The 18163-nt window shown below is 39.6% G+C and overlaps 1 protein-coding gene across 5 annotated transcripts in view; it reads left to right on the top strand.

Annotated features, from left to right (window-relative positions):
* The window catches only part of ZMYND11 (zinc finger MYND-type containing 11), a 101891-nt gene that overhangs the window by 12035 nt on the left and 71693 nt on the right, over window positions 1-18163 (top strand). Inside the window, exon 2 of one of the 5 annotated variants that reach the window (XM_042817556.1) lies at window positions 6090-6202. The exons of the other annotated variants lie outside the window; for them this stretch is intronic. The gene's annotated coding sequence lies outside the window, so the exon portion shown is untranslated. The remainder of the gene's footprint in view (window positions 1-6089; window positions 6203-18163) is intronic. 5 annotated transcript variants of the gene reach the window in all.

Below are 18163 nucleotides of genomic sequence, written 5' to 3'. Positions count from 1 at the left end.
TAGCTCAGTGATTCCTTGGCTCTTTTCACAAGAGTTAGGATGCCTCTTGTCCTGGCCCAGTTTTGTATAGTTGCATTCTAACTACCCGCATTTCTGTCCAGTTTCATCTGGAGTTTCCTATAGTGGTTTTTTTACGTAGTAACACATATTTACTTGGCAGTTTAGAAGCTAGCAGCAGAGGCTGAACAAGTGAGAAAATGCCCACTTCTAGTTCACTGTTTGTGCATGAATGAACATAGTGAGGCGTGATGGGGTACGGAGGAAATACGAAGTAGCACTTTCAGACATATCATTGATAGGAGAGGTGGGTTCTCAGAGTTTACAGAATAAAATCCATAAGGTGCAAGTGTAAAAGAAGAGAGCAAAAGGCTGATTGGAAAAAAATGAGAGAAGTGAAAACTGCGTTGATCTGGAGGGGCCAAGAAGAGGAACATGAGATGAGTTATAGCTTGAGAATGCTTTGTTAGAAGATGCTTCTCTCAAAAAGTTGGTACACCGTGAGTTAAGTTGCTAAGTAGTGCATGCTGTTAAATGTTTGATCTATTGTGCAGCAGAAATGGACATAATTCAGTGGTTAAGGAAGTAATGCCCCTCTGTATTGTGGTTAAAGCTGTATATTTTTTTACAAGGTTATTCTAAGAAAATTAAGATTCAAAACAGCAGATACTGGCATTCTGCCCAGCTTGCAGTTCACTTAAAGATAGCAGTTTGATCCACAGCTTTACAGCATGACTTGGGAGCACATCTTGCATGGGTATCAGCAAGGGAGAGGGAGTCAGTTTACATGGCAGTGTGTGCCCAGGGCTGGGATTTGGTCAGTCACAGACCTGCACATGGCATGTTCCACCTACAAAGGCACGTTTTATTATTTACCACCCTATGTCTCAGAATTCTGCTTAGATTATAGTAGGGACAACTTGCTGCAGGGTAACAGGTAAGTGGAAAAAAGAGCCCAAGCCACATCCTGTTGTGGGGAGTTGTTCTGTAGAAATACGAACTCACAGAGCTCTGAAGCACTAAAGGTGCAAGCAGAATTTTAAAAAATGATCAGTATTAGTAATCCATTTTAACCTGGAATGGATTTCCAGAGTTGAAAGCAATCCAGTATTAAACTGTGTAGCATAACCATATCAGACTAATATTTACAAGAACTCTTCCAGTGTTTTTGCAAAAATACTTACATCTGCTCTAGTGACGTGTCACGCACAGCCCAGATTTACCCCATCTGACACAGACATTAGGAGTGCGTGGAAGAAAGTTATAAACAATTTTCATTTGGAAAAGGCAAGAAGCATCTTTCTGAATAGTACTTGCGAGTGAATTGTACTCATCTTGATTAAATTGTCTACAGAAGGAGAGTTTTGTTTTTTGTTGTTCTTTTTGTTTTGAGAAATGGAAAAAAAATGGTTTGGGAATGTTTTGGAAATATCTTGGAATTTGCATAGTAACATTGATGTTTCTCATTGTTAGTGATTGTTTTTATGTGACTTCAATTGCTAATAAAAGTAGCACATAATGTACTGTTTGAGGGCATTTGTACAAAAGCAAGACGATGGGGTGGTGCATGCACTTTTGAAAGTTACGGTTATTTTTATTCTAAGCTTGTTGACGTTTTTTGGAATATCTAGCTTGGCATTGGTTTAGAATTTCAATAAAAAAATTTTCCACTTCCAGTCATACATAATAGTATTGAGCTTTTAATCTGTTATCTAGCAATATAGATAACCTAGCTTAAATAATTTTACCTATTTATCATGGACCAAGCCTACTGAGAATTCCATCATGAGCCTTTGTAACAGCAGCCAGTTTCTGTCACGTTTGAAGACCAGGTCTCTCAGCCCTGCCCGTAGGGCAGACAGATCTCACCAATTCAGCAGCGTATGCCTAGTTGGGTTTTTCTGCCACCCTTTTTTATTGAGATAGGCAGAAGTACTTCAGTGAGGAAAGCCATCCAGAACCCTCATGCTGCCAGAACCCTCATGCTGCCTATATTGGGAATAAGATCTGTGTGGTTTCTTAATATTTTTTCCTTTATTTATTAATTTATTAAAGTTGTTAGGAAATAATCTGCTTGAGGCTAGAAGAGTGTGGACTCTGACTTCGCCCCATGAAGGCCTTGCATGTGGTGTTTACTACTTCTGCTTTTATCAAGGTGACTTTTTCCGAGGCTTTTGCAAGTGATAGATGTGTTCTTATGAGTGACTTTCATTTTTCTGCCTAAAATGATGGTGGAATTATACTTTTTAATCAGCAGATTTTATTTATTCTAGAGGTTTTATTTCTGGTCTTCTGCCTCTGAAGCAGAACTTGATTTCTACACTTTTATGTCAGGTGAGTATATCTACTTCTCTATTCACACATTCAAACATGGCAGGCTATTCACACATGTTTCTGAAGGGTTTAGCAGTTCAGCCATTTCCACATGGACTGTCAGAGTTGATTGGAGGCTGCGTCAGGGTTTGCTGTCGGACTGCTAAGATGCACCTCCTGCTGTTGTTGCAGGAGTGTAATTCTCCAGACAGAGCACACATTAGGGGTATTGCTGAGAACAGCTGAGATGTTGGAGAAGATGCTGTCTGAAACTCCATCCTTACCTTCACCATATGCTGTAACACTCGCTGTGTGTTGCTAAAGCAGTGCTAGAGTGGTTGATGCTGCAGGTGTAGTTGTTTAAGTCAACTGTGCTCTAAGCTATGCTTGTGCACCATACAAAAAGAGGGAAAAAACATGATTTAGTGTGTATAGTTCACGTTCATGCTTTCTTTACTGTCTTTTTCCTCCTCCATGTAAGACTGGTTTGAAGTGGAAGAACATGCATAAAGCTCATTGGCTTGAATGCACCTCAAGAATTTATATTTTAAAGAATTCCTCTCTTTTTATTTTAAATGTGAATTTAAACTTTGTCTGAACAGTGAATGTGCTTGGAATAATAATGTGCTTATTAGATTGAAAAAAGAACAAGCTTTTAATAGGAAAAAATTATCACAGGGCAGGCAGCAGGGGATTTCATTTGCATTTATAGATTGCTAAACTGCAATTTAGAAGTCACATTTCCATCTAAAATTTTTTTCCACAGTAGTCATAGAGGGAACATTAAAAAGCATCTCCTTAGTCTGTTTACCATTTTTCAGTGGTGTTTAAAGTCATTAAAATTGCAGAAATTGTCTGCACAGGCTACACTACTTAGCAGCCATTGGTCTTAGTGGGAGTTCAGTATATTCAATAAATATTTGTTCTGAAAATCCTACCACGTATGGACCTGACCTCTGTCTTTGGACATCTTTGAAAATCTGGCCCTTAGGACAGCTAACAGAGTTTCCTGTATTGTTTGACTGTTTCTTCCTGGTCAGTTCCTCTTTTACTCTGCTTGGGAAGGTCCATCAATCCTGAAGAGGATTTTGTCATCATTCCTGCACCTTCAGTTCATCTCTGTCAAGAGACATAGACTGACAGAAGAGACTTGGCCTTGTCTTTTCACATAGTATTGTAGTTCTTTTCTAAAACAGCATAAGTAGTTCTTAGAATAATTCTTTCCAACCATAAATGTTTAAGTGCTACACAAGGATTAGTGTAATTAGCTTTGCGTTTGGAAATGGCAGTGCGGAGATGTGCAGTGACTTGCCCACAGTTAGCAGCACATGAGGAAGTGGTACCAAGTTTGGAGCTCTTCTTCAGCAACTGCAGCTTTTGAGTGCTTGATCTATCCCTGAAAAATACCCAGACCACAATCTTCTAAATGTAATGGTTTGGTGCTTAAGCAGATGAGTCATGTTCTGGGATGCTGGCAGTGTTTGTGATATTTCCGTTTTGCATTCAGCTTCAGGGGCTCAGCGGGGGCTTTTGGTCTGGTTGCCATATGAAGTTCATCAGGGGTGACAAGCGAAAAGAGCTTAATGTGCTTATGTTATTTTTATCTATATTAAAAGTTCGTGATGGAGACTATTTCTGTTTTGGATAAAGACACCAAAATAATGAATTGAGCTGTAAGCTAACTGGAGGTGCCCAAGACTCTTTGCAGCAGAGTAGCTCTAACTGTTGGATGTCATTGTTTTGATTTCACTGGGGCTGAGGTTTGCTCCTGGTCCCAGTGGTTAGCGGATGGTTCCTCCAAGGATCAGTTGGCCAACACTTTCCCTCCGAACCCCCAAACTTAGGATACATTTCCTCCTAGAGTGCTAGGATTCCTTCATTTGGGCACAACCAAAATGCTCCCAGAGAAAACATGGGATTCTTCATCTTGTATTCAAAGTAAGATTCTCAAAACTCCTCACAGCACACTGAGTCCTCCTAGTCAGGGCTTGATTTAGAGAAAGAATCGATATCTGGGGGCCATGTAGGTCTGTTAGCTGGGAGAGCAGCTGGTTGAAACTTGAATGTCTTCCTGCAGAGTCAGTACAAATATCTGATCTTTGTCACTTTTATTTGCAGTCTGTTTATATTAGCCAGGGTTGTGAATTAGACGTTGACGTTTCAGAAGTGTTCCAACAGATAGGCTGAAACTGTTGTTAATTTTGGTGCCTTCTCTTTTCTTAGCTCATCCCATTTCTTTGGATAGCTGCATGTTGTACTCAGGGAACTCGGTGAACGTATCTTCAATCAATTGCTGTGAATCTGTGTGATCTCTGTATAAATATGTCTGGAAAGAAGTGAAAAAAAGTAAAAAAGCCACTTAAGCCACAGAAAAATATGGATATGAGGATGGCAGTACAAGCTGAATAAAGAAATGCAGACTGGGAGTTAGGTTGTAGTTTCTGATCATTAGCATTTGAGATGGAAAAGCTTGTCATGGCTGCATTAGAGGTATGCCATATCATGCCTGTTTTTCAGTGTTCACTGTATAGGGCAAGCATGACCAAACTTGCTCACCGTATGGATTTCACACTAAAATTCCTCTACAAGAGCCAAAACCACCACACCGTGTGGTTTGGAGAGCAGAGGACTCCTGAAGTGCAGGTTTGGACTCAGCACTGAATGCTGGGTTGATGTTTGATTCAGCAAGCCTTAATGATTAATTTCTTCCAAATCCAACAATTTGGCTTTATTCAAGCACTGCTGCACCAGTGTGGTCCTGCTGAGTTTTATGGCCAGAGTCTCACAGGCTGCACTTGAAGAGTTTGAGGCAGGAGTGGCTCACAAGCCATGCAAGAAGCACGGCTGGGGCAGCTTGAGTTGAGCAAGAATAGCTCACTGGGTTTTCTGAAATATTTGCCAGTCATGCTGTCTCACTTACCTGAGTGTGGTTCTCTTTGGCACAATTTCCTCCTGTCCAGCAGCAGTATCAGCACTTCACTATGTTGTGAGGCGTTCAGGGTATAAATTAGTAGGGCGAAATTGCTTGAACTGCTAAGGCAAATGCTTCTATTTATTATTGGGGCATGTTTGTTTGTAAGGCCAGAAGCCTTAGCTGAAGGTAAAATGCTGATACTTGTAACACTAGAGTAATAAAAAATTGGAAGTAAGAAATAATGTGTGCTTTTTTTTTTTTTAATGCAGTGGGCAGAAATAATGTGGTTTTAATAAAAATGAGTGTAGAGTAATAAGTAAGCAGATTTAGTGCAATAAATTGTTTAATGGCTCTCTAACCATGGCTGGAACTTCAAGTTGATGATACCCTTGAAGTAGCAGGAAATGAGATTGTACTTAAGCCATAGAAAAGGTGGAAAACACTTGCTACTGTGACTTTTGGATTACTTTTAAAAATGTTTTATAATAAAGGTAGCAAATTTTGTACTTAGTAACTGGGTGAATGTTATTTTGCAGTTGAGAAACTTGTAGTAACTTGGTAAAGAAGTAACATCGTCTTCCTGGAGAGAGAAATCTTCCTTGAAATTTTCAGTAGTAGACAAAAAAGGCTTTGCTAGCAATTCCCCTACCAGCACTCTACAGTTTCTTCGTTCAGGGTAAACCTGTAAGTCATCGCTGGCAATACTGAAGTGTATTTCAGTTTATGTTTGCCTACAGTCCATTCTTTACTATTTGCCATGGCATCAGAAATTCTGTTGTCATCAGTGAGCTGAGGCATTTACTACATTAACTTCTGGAATTGTGCTAATAGCTTTTTAGAGAACTGAATATTGCTTTTTTTACAGGCCAGCTGTCAAATCCAGCTGTCAAATGTCAGCACAGAGGGGACTTGTCCTATAAAACAGGATCCACACGTTGGGAACACCCTCTTGTTTTTCTTTCTTGAGTGATACGAAACGTAAGTGATGTTAACCGGGAATGCCTTCTTCAGTTTTCACTCGTAAAGTCTGAATACCCATCGTTCAAGAATGACTATTATCATCTCAAGAAATGGTGTTGGGTTTTTTTTCTCATCTTAGAAGATGAAGACAACTTACAAACTGCTAAAAATGCAGCTATGATAACTTTTTAAAAGTGAGGTTAGGACACCTTCCTGGTGTCGCAGTAGGTCTGTAGTGCTGCCAAGAACTCAGCTTTGACATACCTGCTGGAAAGGCCTTCTTCAGCAACTGTATTTGCTGTGCTGTTTAAGCTGGCTGTCAGCAGCCAGCCATGCACTGTTGTTTCTGCTTAAAACAGGTGGATTGGCATGAGGGGCAGGAGGCTTAGTACCAAAATAGCATGCGCAGTCTTTCTACAGATCAGCTTTACTATTGCTTGGATTTCTAGCTGATTCTTCTAGTGTTTATCAGGTCAAGCAGCCTTTAATTCTTTCTTAGAAAATAGTATGCATTTTACAGTCTCTTCCTTTTCTGCAGAAAAACAATAAGGTAGATCTAAAGGGGAAAAAAACCACCAAAATCATTTGTTGAAGATTGTGAATTTCTAAAAATAGTGATTTTTTTATTTTTTATTTTTTTTAAATAAATTGGTAAAATCACCTGAAGAGAGGGCGGCAAGGTGACCTCATTGCAGCCTTCTGGTACCTGAAGAGAGCCTATAAACAACAGGGGAACCAATTCTTTACAAGGTTAGATAACGGCAGGACAAGGGAAGATGGCTTTAAGTTGAATGAGGGAAGATTTGGGTTGGATATCAGTGGGAAGTTCTTTACCAAGAGAGCAGTGAGGTGCTGGAACAGCTGCCCAGAGAGCTGTGGATGCCCCATCCCTGGTGGTGTTCAGTGCCAGGTTGGATGGGGCTCTGGGCAGCCTGCTCTGGTATTAGATATGGAGGTTGGTGGCCCTTCCTGTGGCATGGGGGTTGGAGCTTGCTGATCTGTGAGGTCCCATCCGACCCAAGCCATTTTATGATTCTATGATAATATGGGGACAATATTATTATTTTTCTTATTTCCTCACGAAGCATATACAAAACAGCAACTAAATCACCGGATAATAGCGGTTTTAAATAATCAGATTCGTTTTCTAATATGTACTTCTGTTGCTTTCTCTTTTCTGGCTGCTGACTGTGAGCAGCTGAAAGCACAAGTCAGTTTATTTTTCATTTCTTGTAATTAGTGTTTTCATGTTCACTGTGTGCACTAAAACATACAGAACAGTTTTTGGGGGATTTAAAAATGCAATGTTTTTAATGTGTTCATTGATACTGAGAAAAACTTTGGCCTCTTTCAGATACTGACAAATGGAGCTTAAGTTGCTGCTGTTTGAGGAAGGACTTTTCTTACATTTCCCTGTATCCCTATTCCTTGTATATCAAACACAAAAATAAGAGGAAATGAGGACCACCAAGAACATCAGATGAAAAACTGTGTCCCTTTCCCACGATTGCAGGAAACAGATTCGGAGAGGAAAGGGGAGGATGTCAGAGAGGTGGCCTATAAGCCTTGAAGATGTACAGCAAATCATTTGGGCAGCTGAAGGGACACTTGGTGTGGGAAAGGGACTGCAGTAGCTGAAGTCACCAGATAAGTACACAGAAGTGTGAGCAAGTAGGGCAGCAGTGAGCAGTTACAGGCATAATGTGGGAAAGGATACAGAAATTGCCTCCATGTGAGAAATGATCTGAAGAAAATTAAATGGTATTTCCTATGCTTTTTTTTTTGTTTGTTTGTTTTTGTTTTTAAATAAAGATTTCTAGAAAAAATACCTAATTGAGTAATGGAGAAATCTAACTTTTATTTTTAATTCCAAGAGGAAAAAATGATTCATGTCCAATAATCCTCTGTAGGACAAAGTGTAGGTAAGGGAAAGCTGAATTTCGTATGCGGATTTTCATAGTGATAACGTGGTTGTTGTGGAAGATTCTGAATGTCTTTATCTGACATAAATGCACTGGTAGCATCACAGTCATGTTAGGAAGGCATTTCATACCAGGAGTTAAATTGTAGCTGTTACAGTCTGCTCCAGTCCGTTTCAGAATTACTAAAAAAACCCACAATCTTCCAACTAGTTACCTGATACCAAACAGATTTTTTTTCCCTCGAGAAAAAACTAAGTGCCTCAGTTTTTTTCTGTACAGTTGTGCATTTATCATACAAGTAAGTCCAGAGTAAAATACATATAATCCTTTACGTCACAGTGGTTATTGTTTCATTATCTACTGCCACCTCTGCTATTAAGTACGAAGACTCTTTATTAGGCACTTTGGATACTTTTTTCAGATTGGGCAATTCAAAGATATTAAATGAGGGAGAAGCAACTGACGTGATGTGGCTGCATTCTGAAGCTGTAACAATGATAAATTAGTAATGTTGTAGGATTTTGCAATGATTTTGCTTTTGATATCATTTGAAGAACTGGTATTCCTTAAACTCATTTTGTTCTTCACATAGTGTACAAATGTAATAGTGTGGTTTTGTGCAATTCTGAGCTGAATTATGACTGGATTTGTTCCTTAGCCTGGTTTACCAGAATATATTCATGTATAGATACCAAATTTCTTTTCTTGTCAGTGCTGAACATTTATATTTGATTTATGTTTACTGACCCAAGATCTTGTAACAAATAATAGAAGCAAACTACTTTAATAGCTTTCTTTTTTATCTTTTTTCTTGTCTTCATAAACATTACAGCAGGCACCTCAGCTGGTACCTGCAGTAAATGGATTCTTGATGGTACATATTCCTTTGCTATCTTATCTGTCTGTGTGTCCAGTGCCCAGCTCACAGAACATGCTTATTCACAGGGGCTGTTCATGGTCACAATGCAGCCTTAAGGAGTGTTGACTGTGATGAAATGTGGAACGTCCAACACCTTTTTCTGGTATATCCATCCACCCAATTTGTTCCTGTTCTGAAAATAGTATCTGTTCATCTTTGTTGTTTTAAAATGAGTTTCTGAATTTTTAGAAGAGAGCGTGTAACAGGAGCTGAAGATGGAAACAAAACTGTACTTTTCTTAAAATCAAATCATTTAGAATTCATTCCAGAACTTGTGATTTATTTATTGTTTTCCCTTGTGCGGTCTTTTAAAATAATTTCTGTTTCTGCGGTTTGGATAAAGCTCTGATGCAGGATTGCATGTGATCCTTTGCAGTGAAGCAAAGGAAGAAAGATGGAGCTGAGAGATTTTTCTCTGCTCTGATCTCAGGCAAGCCTCTTACCATCTCAAAGGCTTAAGTTCCCCTGCTTTACATTATGGGCTTGATATGTGTCCAGTGTTAGAGAGTTCTTCAGGTCATCTAACAAAATTTCCAACTTCTTTAGGATACTGAAAACCAGGCTAGAAGAAACAGTTTACTTGGTCATTGAGTCTTAGTAGCTCTTCGCAAAAGGTTATCTATGAATTTCAGAAGTTGTGTTACTCTGGGGTTTGGATAATGCCTTGTAACTGAGTTTACTCTGCATCCTATACAAGTCTAGTACAGAGTATTTGGCCAAATATGTCCAATTATGGTTTGAATTGTGGGATTTTGTGGTGGAATTGACTTGTAGACGTGAGGTGCCTGATAGAGTGGCGCTGGATAGTGTTTTCTTACGGAATTAGTATGTACTGAGTCATTTACTCAGTTATGAGGAGAAATCAAATGCCAGATGCAAACCAATGGACAGTTGCGCAGTGATGAATGTATTTGCAAAGCAGCTTCTATAAAGTATATAGGAGTTTGATTCTCTTACCTAGTAATCTTTTTCATTTCGTGGACAAATGAGGAATGCATACAACAGGTTTCTAACTTTGGGAGAGTACAGCCATTTAAGATACAACTTGGCCATACTGGACCTCCTTAGCTTCACATGGGCCCAATTTTCAAGCGTGTTCCAGTCCTTTTTTGGATGGCAGTCCTTTCATTTTGCCAGCTGCACCATTTAGCTTAGTGTCATCAGCAAACTTGCTGAGGGTACACTCAATCACACTGTCTACATCAGTGATAAAGATCACCAATCCCAAGACTGACCTGTATAGGATGCCACTCTTCAGTTGCCTCCACCTGGACATAGAGCTGCTGATGACAGCCCTCTGGCTGTGACCACCCAACCAATTCTTTATCCACCTCTATAACACCAATATTGATAGGCTCTTTTTTAATTCAGGTAAATAATTGTATACACTAAGTCAGAGACTCTGTTGGTTCTTGTTTTAAGGTGTACATCTGTTGGTCACCTTACAGCAATCCATAAATACTTGTAGAAGCCATAGATGCACATAAACAAGTGTTAGTCACTTTGTGTTGCATATTTGGCAATCAGTTGATTGAGTCATTGAATTATTTTTTAAAATCTCAGTATGTTTAGAAGTGTTGGTTCAGATCTCCAAGGCCCTGAAATGTGACCTCAGCTCCCACTGCACCAGGATTCACCTCAAGCTGTAAATGGCTATGGAAGGTTTATCTATTTCTGTAACTTCAGCATTTTAATGAGTGTCTTCACTGAAGTCGAATTTTGATTATAAAAATCACCTTGTTAACAGACTATTGCTATTCTGTTGTTTTTTGTTTTTTGTTTTTTTTTTCTTAATGTAGGGAAAATAAATTTTGTTCAAATTTACCACCTGTAGAGGAAATCTGTACTGGTGCTGTTCTTAGCTCAGCTTTGCTGAGTATTTGTGTGCAAACATGGCAGATACTATTTTCCAATGTTTCATTATTGTGCAGTACTTCAAAGGATTCCCTTGTATCATTTCATGTATCATGCAGCAGAGGGCTGTATGTATTGTATTCCGCTGCATTGGTAGCCAGAAGGTCAGACACTAAAATTAATGTATTTCTGAATAATTCAAATTTTGTATGAAGGTTGATTTTTTTCATGGATACTACTCAAGGCACCACACTGGTTTATGGCTAATGTATTACATTTTTTCTCTGTAAAAATAATGAGAACCCGTTCCCTTCTTCTCACAGGTAGAGGCATGCCTTCTAAACATTCGTACCTTCAAAAATAATAGAAAGCATAGGTAGAGTCTTGGACCCTTCTCAAATGTGTGCAGGAATTCTACAGAATTAAGGAAACTTTGACAGGAATACACTAGAGATCTTTAGGTCAGATTTGTTAACTTGTATTGATATTATCAATACATGCATCTGAAATAATTCTGAAAGAATCTTTGAGTAAATTATTCTTTTAAGGAAAACTTTGTAAATTAGCTGACTTTCAATAATTATCTTTGGATTGTTTTCTGAAGTCTTTTCAATGATATAGAATGGACTAAAGTATTAAGACATTAAGATTTTTTTTTTTTTTCATTTTTCCCTTCTCAATTACAAAATGATTTTTTCATAAGAAAATGTCAATCAAGCTAAAAAAGGTAAAATTACCCATACCAACATGGTTCCTCTTCTGACTTTTCTCTTATTTGATGAGCAGCAGTAGAGGAGAGAAATGGCATCCCTTCTAATGTCTGCTGGTACCATTTTTCACTGGGGAATAGTTTTGTTTTTCTTGTACTCGTTTTTCATGGGTATTAACTTGCTCCGTAGTGTTCTCTGCAGTTTGACCTTTATTTTACGTTTTGCTTTGGAGTTCATCAGGGTGATGGTACAACTTAAATGCAGTTCTGCAAGATTATTTTAATTGAATGTTTGAGTAACTCTGTGTGCTGCTGTAATGAATTCTGTTAACTTGATCTGGAACTTGGAAAGACTGTCCTATGTGGATTTCATAACCAAAAATGTGCCTGTAACATTCTGTTGAGCAGATCTCAGATCACAGTTCGTTTGCTTTTGGCTTTAGGGAACTGAAGTGTTGCCGCACCCCGTATTTGTGCTGCTGCAGTATTTTTTCAGGCATCCTTTTAGAGCAAAAAATGACAAGTGACATCGTTACTGCTCCGAGTCACAGTCTGTCTCCTGTACAGATGTCCTTTTGAGTTATGGCTGTTGCTTTTCCTTACCTGCATACTGTACTCCTGGCTTAGCACTGGACTGCATCACATCAGACAAGCCTATGCGGATGTTGTTAGTAGATCTTCGACAATAGCTCCATCACTTTCTTGCCACTGTCTAGATATTTTTTTTCCAAACTCATTGGGAGGATGAAGAATAAAGGCTGATCAGGAGAGCTTTGCTGGGTTAACTGTGCAGGATGCTGCTGTGATCAGCTCTCCTCGTTCTTCCTGTACACCTGTGTGTTTGTCCCAACATGGGGCTGTCCAGTGAGACTGCCTTAGTTCACCTTTATTTTATTTGCTGAGTAGACAGAAGCCCTGCTTATTTAAGCCTTTTTTTTTTTTTTTTTTTTTTTTTTGGCTAGTGCTCTTGCATGTGTGTTTACATGCAAGAAGGAACAAGCTTGCTATTTCCATTATACTTATGAAGTGGTGAAAGTTTCTATTGCAAACCAGTTCTTGTTGCAGCTTTCCAAGTGCAGTGCTCGTCTCCTTTCTGGGAAATACCCACTCAATGACACAGAGTACTGAGGCAAAAACTATGTCTATACAAGACGTAAACCCTGTAAAGGCAGCAAGAAAGAGCAATCTGTCAGTTGAGACATCAGACAAGACTGGTTTTATTTTTCAAATGTCCACTGCACTTGTTTTGAGACATAGCTTATTGAGACAGAAAGCCTTATCCCTTGTCTGTAATTCACAGTCCGTGACAAGTGGAAAGGAAAGGAGCTGCTGTGCCTGGGGTTTGCCCATGGGTCAACCCCTTTGCCCATGGGGCCAAATCCTCGACAGCCAGCAGCGCTGGTTAGTGAAAGGTAATGTTTGAGCTGGGCCATAAACCTTGGAAAGGCAGCCATAGATCACAATTAAGGGTGTGCATTTCCTTGGTGGTGTAACTCTTCAGAGATGGAGACTGTAACTGTTTACCAAAGCCATTTTTTGTCTTCGGAGTGGCGTTTAGGAAACCTGAACTGGGACTTATTAGGCGTATCTGTGGGAGACAAAAAGGGGGAATTGTTGGTCTCAGGCACCACTGACAGGCTGGCTGCTGTGGTCAGAGAAGATATTTAATTTCAAAGGATAAAATACAGGATTCTGGTTTTTTTTTCTTCTTTTTTATCTGAAGTTGAGCTTATCTGATTTATGCCTTATCTAATTTAACTTATGAGAATTGTAAAATCAGCTATGTTAAGCAAACAATTTATTTTGTTTTAATTCCAGCTTCTCTTTGTTTTAATAAACCTTGGTTTCTGTTAGGATTACTGTAGTGTGGGTAATTTCACACAGATGTCTCCAAAGAGTAAGGAAAAATCCATAACTCTTTAAGAGGATAGCTAAAGGGAAAAGGATCTCTGGAACTGCTTTTCATTCCTGCACAGTCTTGGTGACAGGGCTTGGATTAAAGCAGTGGGTCAGGAAGTCTGGCTGCAGCTGGCAGGCACAGGACAGCACAGGAACTGAAGCAAAGACAAAGAGATGACGGCTTAGGCCTTTAAAAATCTAAACTTTGAAGATGTTGAAGTTGTATAAAATGTAGGACTACCAGATAGCATAGGGGTGGTTGAAGTAGGTGATCTTAGTGGCCTTTTCTGATGATTCTGTAATTCTGTGAACAGATCCTCACTGTCACATGGTTGGGATGTTTTCATCTTTGCTTCTTTTTATTTTTTTAATACTGTGAGATACATAGTAATGTGAAATACCAGGCACAGCAATCAGGTTGTGTTCTTCTCCTCCCTTTCCAGCTTTATCAAACAAGATCAAGAAATCAGATATTTTAAGAATCGCGTGTAATTTTATGAGATATAAATACTGTTTTCAGACAGCGTACATTTGGCCTGTAGACTTTGCTGTGGAGGTCATGTGGTTAAATGTAGCGGTTCAATTTTCAAAAAGGGCTTCATAATATAAAAGCTAATAACAGTGGCAGCAAAGCATGCTTAGAGACAGGTAATCAAATCTCATGATTTAAGACATAAGCACATCACCTGAGAACATCTGAAAGCCCTCATTTCTCTCTGTCACCTGCAAAGGCTTCTGCAATTAGCAAGGTTCACTGTGGGCATTCGTAGCGTCTAGTTTATTTGAAACATTACTACCAACAATCGTTAGGGAGAAGATACAGCCTTTGTATTTCACCATATATCAAGCGCTGCTGCGCAGCGCTGCCCGGCTTTGCTTGGCCGTGCTGCTGAGTGACACCAGCCTGCTCTCAAACAAAAGAGCCTGGTGACAGAAGAGCCGTGGGAGCACCAAACTGCTCCATCCGCCCTCAAATCGAAGAGATCTTGAATTAGTTTCACGTGCTGCTTTGGGATTTAGTTCAACTCCATATTTTGTAAATTGGTTGTAGTTGGTGGAAAAAAAAAAAAACAAGCCCTGTATTTCCATGCAGCAGAACCTATGAGGAGTTCTTGCAGAGTTGTTTGGAACTTGCACTCCTCCTGTGTGAGTGAAACCTACAGGTAGGAATTCAGACACTGTTTCTCTTCCTTCAGGATGTTGGGAAAGTAACATGTTTTAACAGATAGAACCACCTAATATTTCCTCTAAATAAATCAAAGAGACAAAGAAAGCTTCCAGGTTGAAGGTTTGAATCACAGTGTCGGATTGATCCTAAGCAACTCAAAGTGCTTTCCCAGTGCCCTCTCTAAAGGGGAGTCCATGGAGGGAATGGGTCTGTGCCAGGGCTGGGTCTCCTTGCTGGGCTGCTCACCCACTTCTATGGAAGAGAGCTGGTACCTGCACTTTCAGCTTTTTTCTGATCTATTTTACATTTTGTGCATTTCTGTGAGCTCCATAAAAATCAAGGTCAAACTGAAGGAACCCTTGTGAATAATGGGAGTTATTCAAATTGTTCAAGACAGAGACATCAGTATTAAAGTTTTCCATTACGTATATGATCACAACTTCTTTTTATTGCACTCCTTAAACTGTTTGGAAGTAGTCACAGGAAGTGCATATAAAATTCAGGACTGGCTGAATCAATATGATGGGCTGCGTGCTGGGATAGTCACGAGGGTGAGTGCACATCCAGCAGTGCTGCAGCGTTTGGGTCAAAGTCCACAGAGTTAGAGAAGGGGCCCCCTAAAGTCAGCACAGATACTCCTTTCTTGGCTCAGTTTCCACTTGATCCAGGTATTCCTGTAAAACGCTGGAGAAAGTTCTGTAGCTCCGCTTTTTGCAGTTTCATTTTGCCTGGCTGGAGAGCTGCATTTATAAAAATTACCTTTCTTGTAAGAAAAATGAAAAACTCTACTGTGCTTCAATTTTTTCTTAATTAAAAACTTGATCTGTGAAGAAATTATTAATTCAAAACATATTCTGATTTTCAATTTGAATAATGTATGTATCAGACATTGCTATTAATCAGTTGCCTTTTTCTACAATGGTAACAGTATTACTAAGGCTATAATTGAAATTTATCCGTTATATTTTTCCTCAGAAATAACAAATACAGTTACTTAAGCCTTCCTGAATGAGAAACACAACTGCATTTTTCTTGACTTTAAACAGATGGGGTAAATAAGACATCTTCAGTTATTCAAAGATGTCCATATGGAAGCATATCGATGAAATTTTTCTTCCAAAAAAGGCAAAGTAAAACACCACAAACCATAATCTGGTGGCTGCAGCCCTTAGCTGTGAGAAATTCCGTTTCCAGGGCTTTAAGCTAGGTGAGCTCAAGCACTGATGAGAAAGGGGGGCCTTTCTGAGTGAGGCTATGTAATTTAACTCAAATGTATGCATTACTCATCCTAATCTCACTTTATCTTCTATGGAGAGAAATGGTTAATTTTAGGACTTAATTCATCTGACCTATATGCAGTGTCTGCTCTGCACCAAGATGGATTGTTGCACTGGGTAGATCGTGTCAAGGGTGAAGGGAGTGTGAAGTGATTAGCTCACACATAGATGTCTGCACTTAATCCTTTTTTTTTTTTTTTCATCCCTTATGTTGGAGGTTACAATAATGAAATAATGGATTTGCTGTAGGTTGAAAGACAGATTGGCAGTGTCTGTGTAGTTGTCCTTCGGCACCCCTATCGTGCTGGAGACTCCCAGGTCAGGTGAAGAGATATGGGAGTGATTCCAGCGCACGTGTCAGATAGGGCCGGTGCGTTTCCACACATCGTTTTGCTACCAGTACAGCAGCATTTTTCTAGGGAGAGAGCTGTAATAAAAATCACGTCCTTTCAGTGTTCTTCTCTATTCTAAAGTCACCATCAGCTTCACTGGAAGAGTTGTAAAACGTTTGGATTGGGAGCAATGCACAAGCATTCAGCAGCCTTGTCAGAAGTCGAATAAACATTTCTTGCTTTAGGGAGATGAAGTTTCAAATGTGCTCCTCTGAGCGATCAAGCTATGGAAAAAGTATCGGTTTGTTTGTCAGTGTTATTTCCTGTTCTCGAGTTGCTTAATATGTGCTCGCTTTTGCAACAGAGAACACAGAGAAAAGAATTCTTGGTCTTTCTTTCCATCAGAAAACTGCTGTTTTCAGGGAGCGGTTACCCCAGCAAGCAGGTAATTGCGGGCTGCAAACACCTCTCTGAGCACTCTGGCAAACTGAGGGGAGAAAGTGTCTGTCTTTTGTTCTGTTTTCTGTGTATTGCAGTATTTGCTGTCTTTATAGAAGGAGATGCTGAAGTGCAAAAGTGAGCTTTACTGAAGTTTATGCTTTTACCTTTGAAAACCAGATTTTCAGCTTTCCCAGCACGTTTGGGGATAAATCACAGCTTTCTTCTCTGAACAGGTTTGGTAACTTTTGCTGGCCACGTTTTTTCCTAAGCAATTATACTTTGGGGCCCTGCATTTCAACTTCTGCCTCAAACTGTTTTTATAGAACAATTGGCAGCGCTGCTGAGTGAGGATTTTTGGTGCTTTCCATTTGGCGCTCTCTCCTCAGACCCTTCTGCTTTTGTAAATGCTACCTGGTTGACTGTTACCTAGAATAGACATGTGATGTGCTGGACTTCTTGCTTAATACTGAATTTATATTTCTATGTGGAAAGTGCTAGTGAGAAAGCATTCTAGCTATTTAATCTATGGGAAGTGGATGAAAGACTGTTTGTAATGCAGTCATTAAAATCTATTCAAAACAGGAAGCACAAAGAAGGGGAAGAGAAATGGAAGTGCAAATGTAACTGCCTTTTTTCTTTTCTTTCTTTCTTTTTTCTTTTTTTTTTTTTTGTCATCTTCTTGTGGTATTATGTAGATCCCCAGCCAGATGGCTACTGGCTGTAAGCTGTGTGTGGACTCGCAGGATTTTAACTCCTCTGTTGGTCTCCCATCTGTCATAAACTCAGAAGCTGCAGTCGAGACACCAACGTGAATATTGGTGGATTTTTAGCACACAAACAGTTACACCCGAAGGCTGCAGAAATAGCACGAGCTCTAACGAAGACAGGAAGGTGTCCCTGCGGCAGCCCGCTGTTAGACTCGCAGGGAGGTCAGCTGTGGTCAGTTCAAACCGGTGCTTTGTACAGAGGGAGACGAGTTGTGGGCAGCGGCCTGCAGTCTGCCCCAAAAGGAGATCTTTCTGTTGTTGAGATTTTAAACCCACAGTCAGTTTTGGTAAGAAATTTCGTGTCTTAGGATAGAATAACAGACAGTCTTAAACAGAAAAAAGCTGGTCAAAGTCAGAACCTCTCCACCTGAAAAGAATAGGCCTATAACCATTAGAAACATTTAACTCTTTCTTCACTTACAAATGCCAGTGCAAGATTCTCTTCTTCTTTCAGCATGTCATCACTTAAAGCAGTGCACTTTGTCTCTGTTGATGAAGGTGGAAGCAGTGGGAAACTTCTCAGATTTCGTGGTATACGATAGAATGCAGTGGTCACTTAGATGATGGGCACCTGTTGGGGCTCTGTTATCACTAAACAGTTAAACTTGGCTCCTACAGTAAAATAAGCCCTCATGCTTTAAGTCATGTCATTATAAACCAAGCAGAATGAGCAATTCAATTAAGCCTTTAG

Source organism: Centrocercus urophasianus, unplaced genomic scaffold, assembly GCF_019232065.1.
Source record: "Centrocercus urophasianus isolate 14NV4802_14NV808 unplaced genomic scaffold, USGS_Curo_1.0 seq_16, whole genome shotgun sequence".
In the NCBI taxonomy this organism is placed as follows: domain Eukaryota; kingdom Metazoa; phylum Chordata; class Aves; order Galliformes; family Phasianidae; genus Centrocercus; species Centrocercus urophasianus.
Note: the sequence above shows the minus strand (reverse complement) of the source record. Positions and strands in the feature narration are given on the sequence as shown.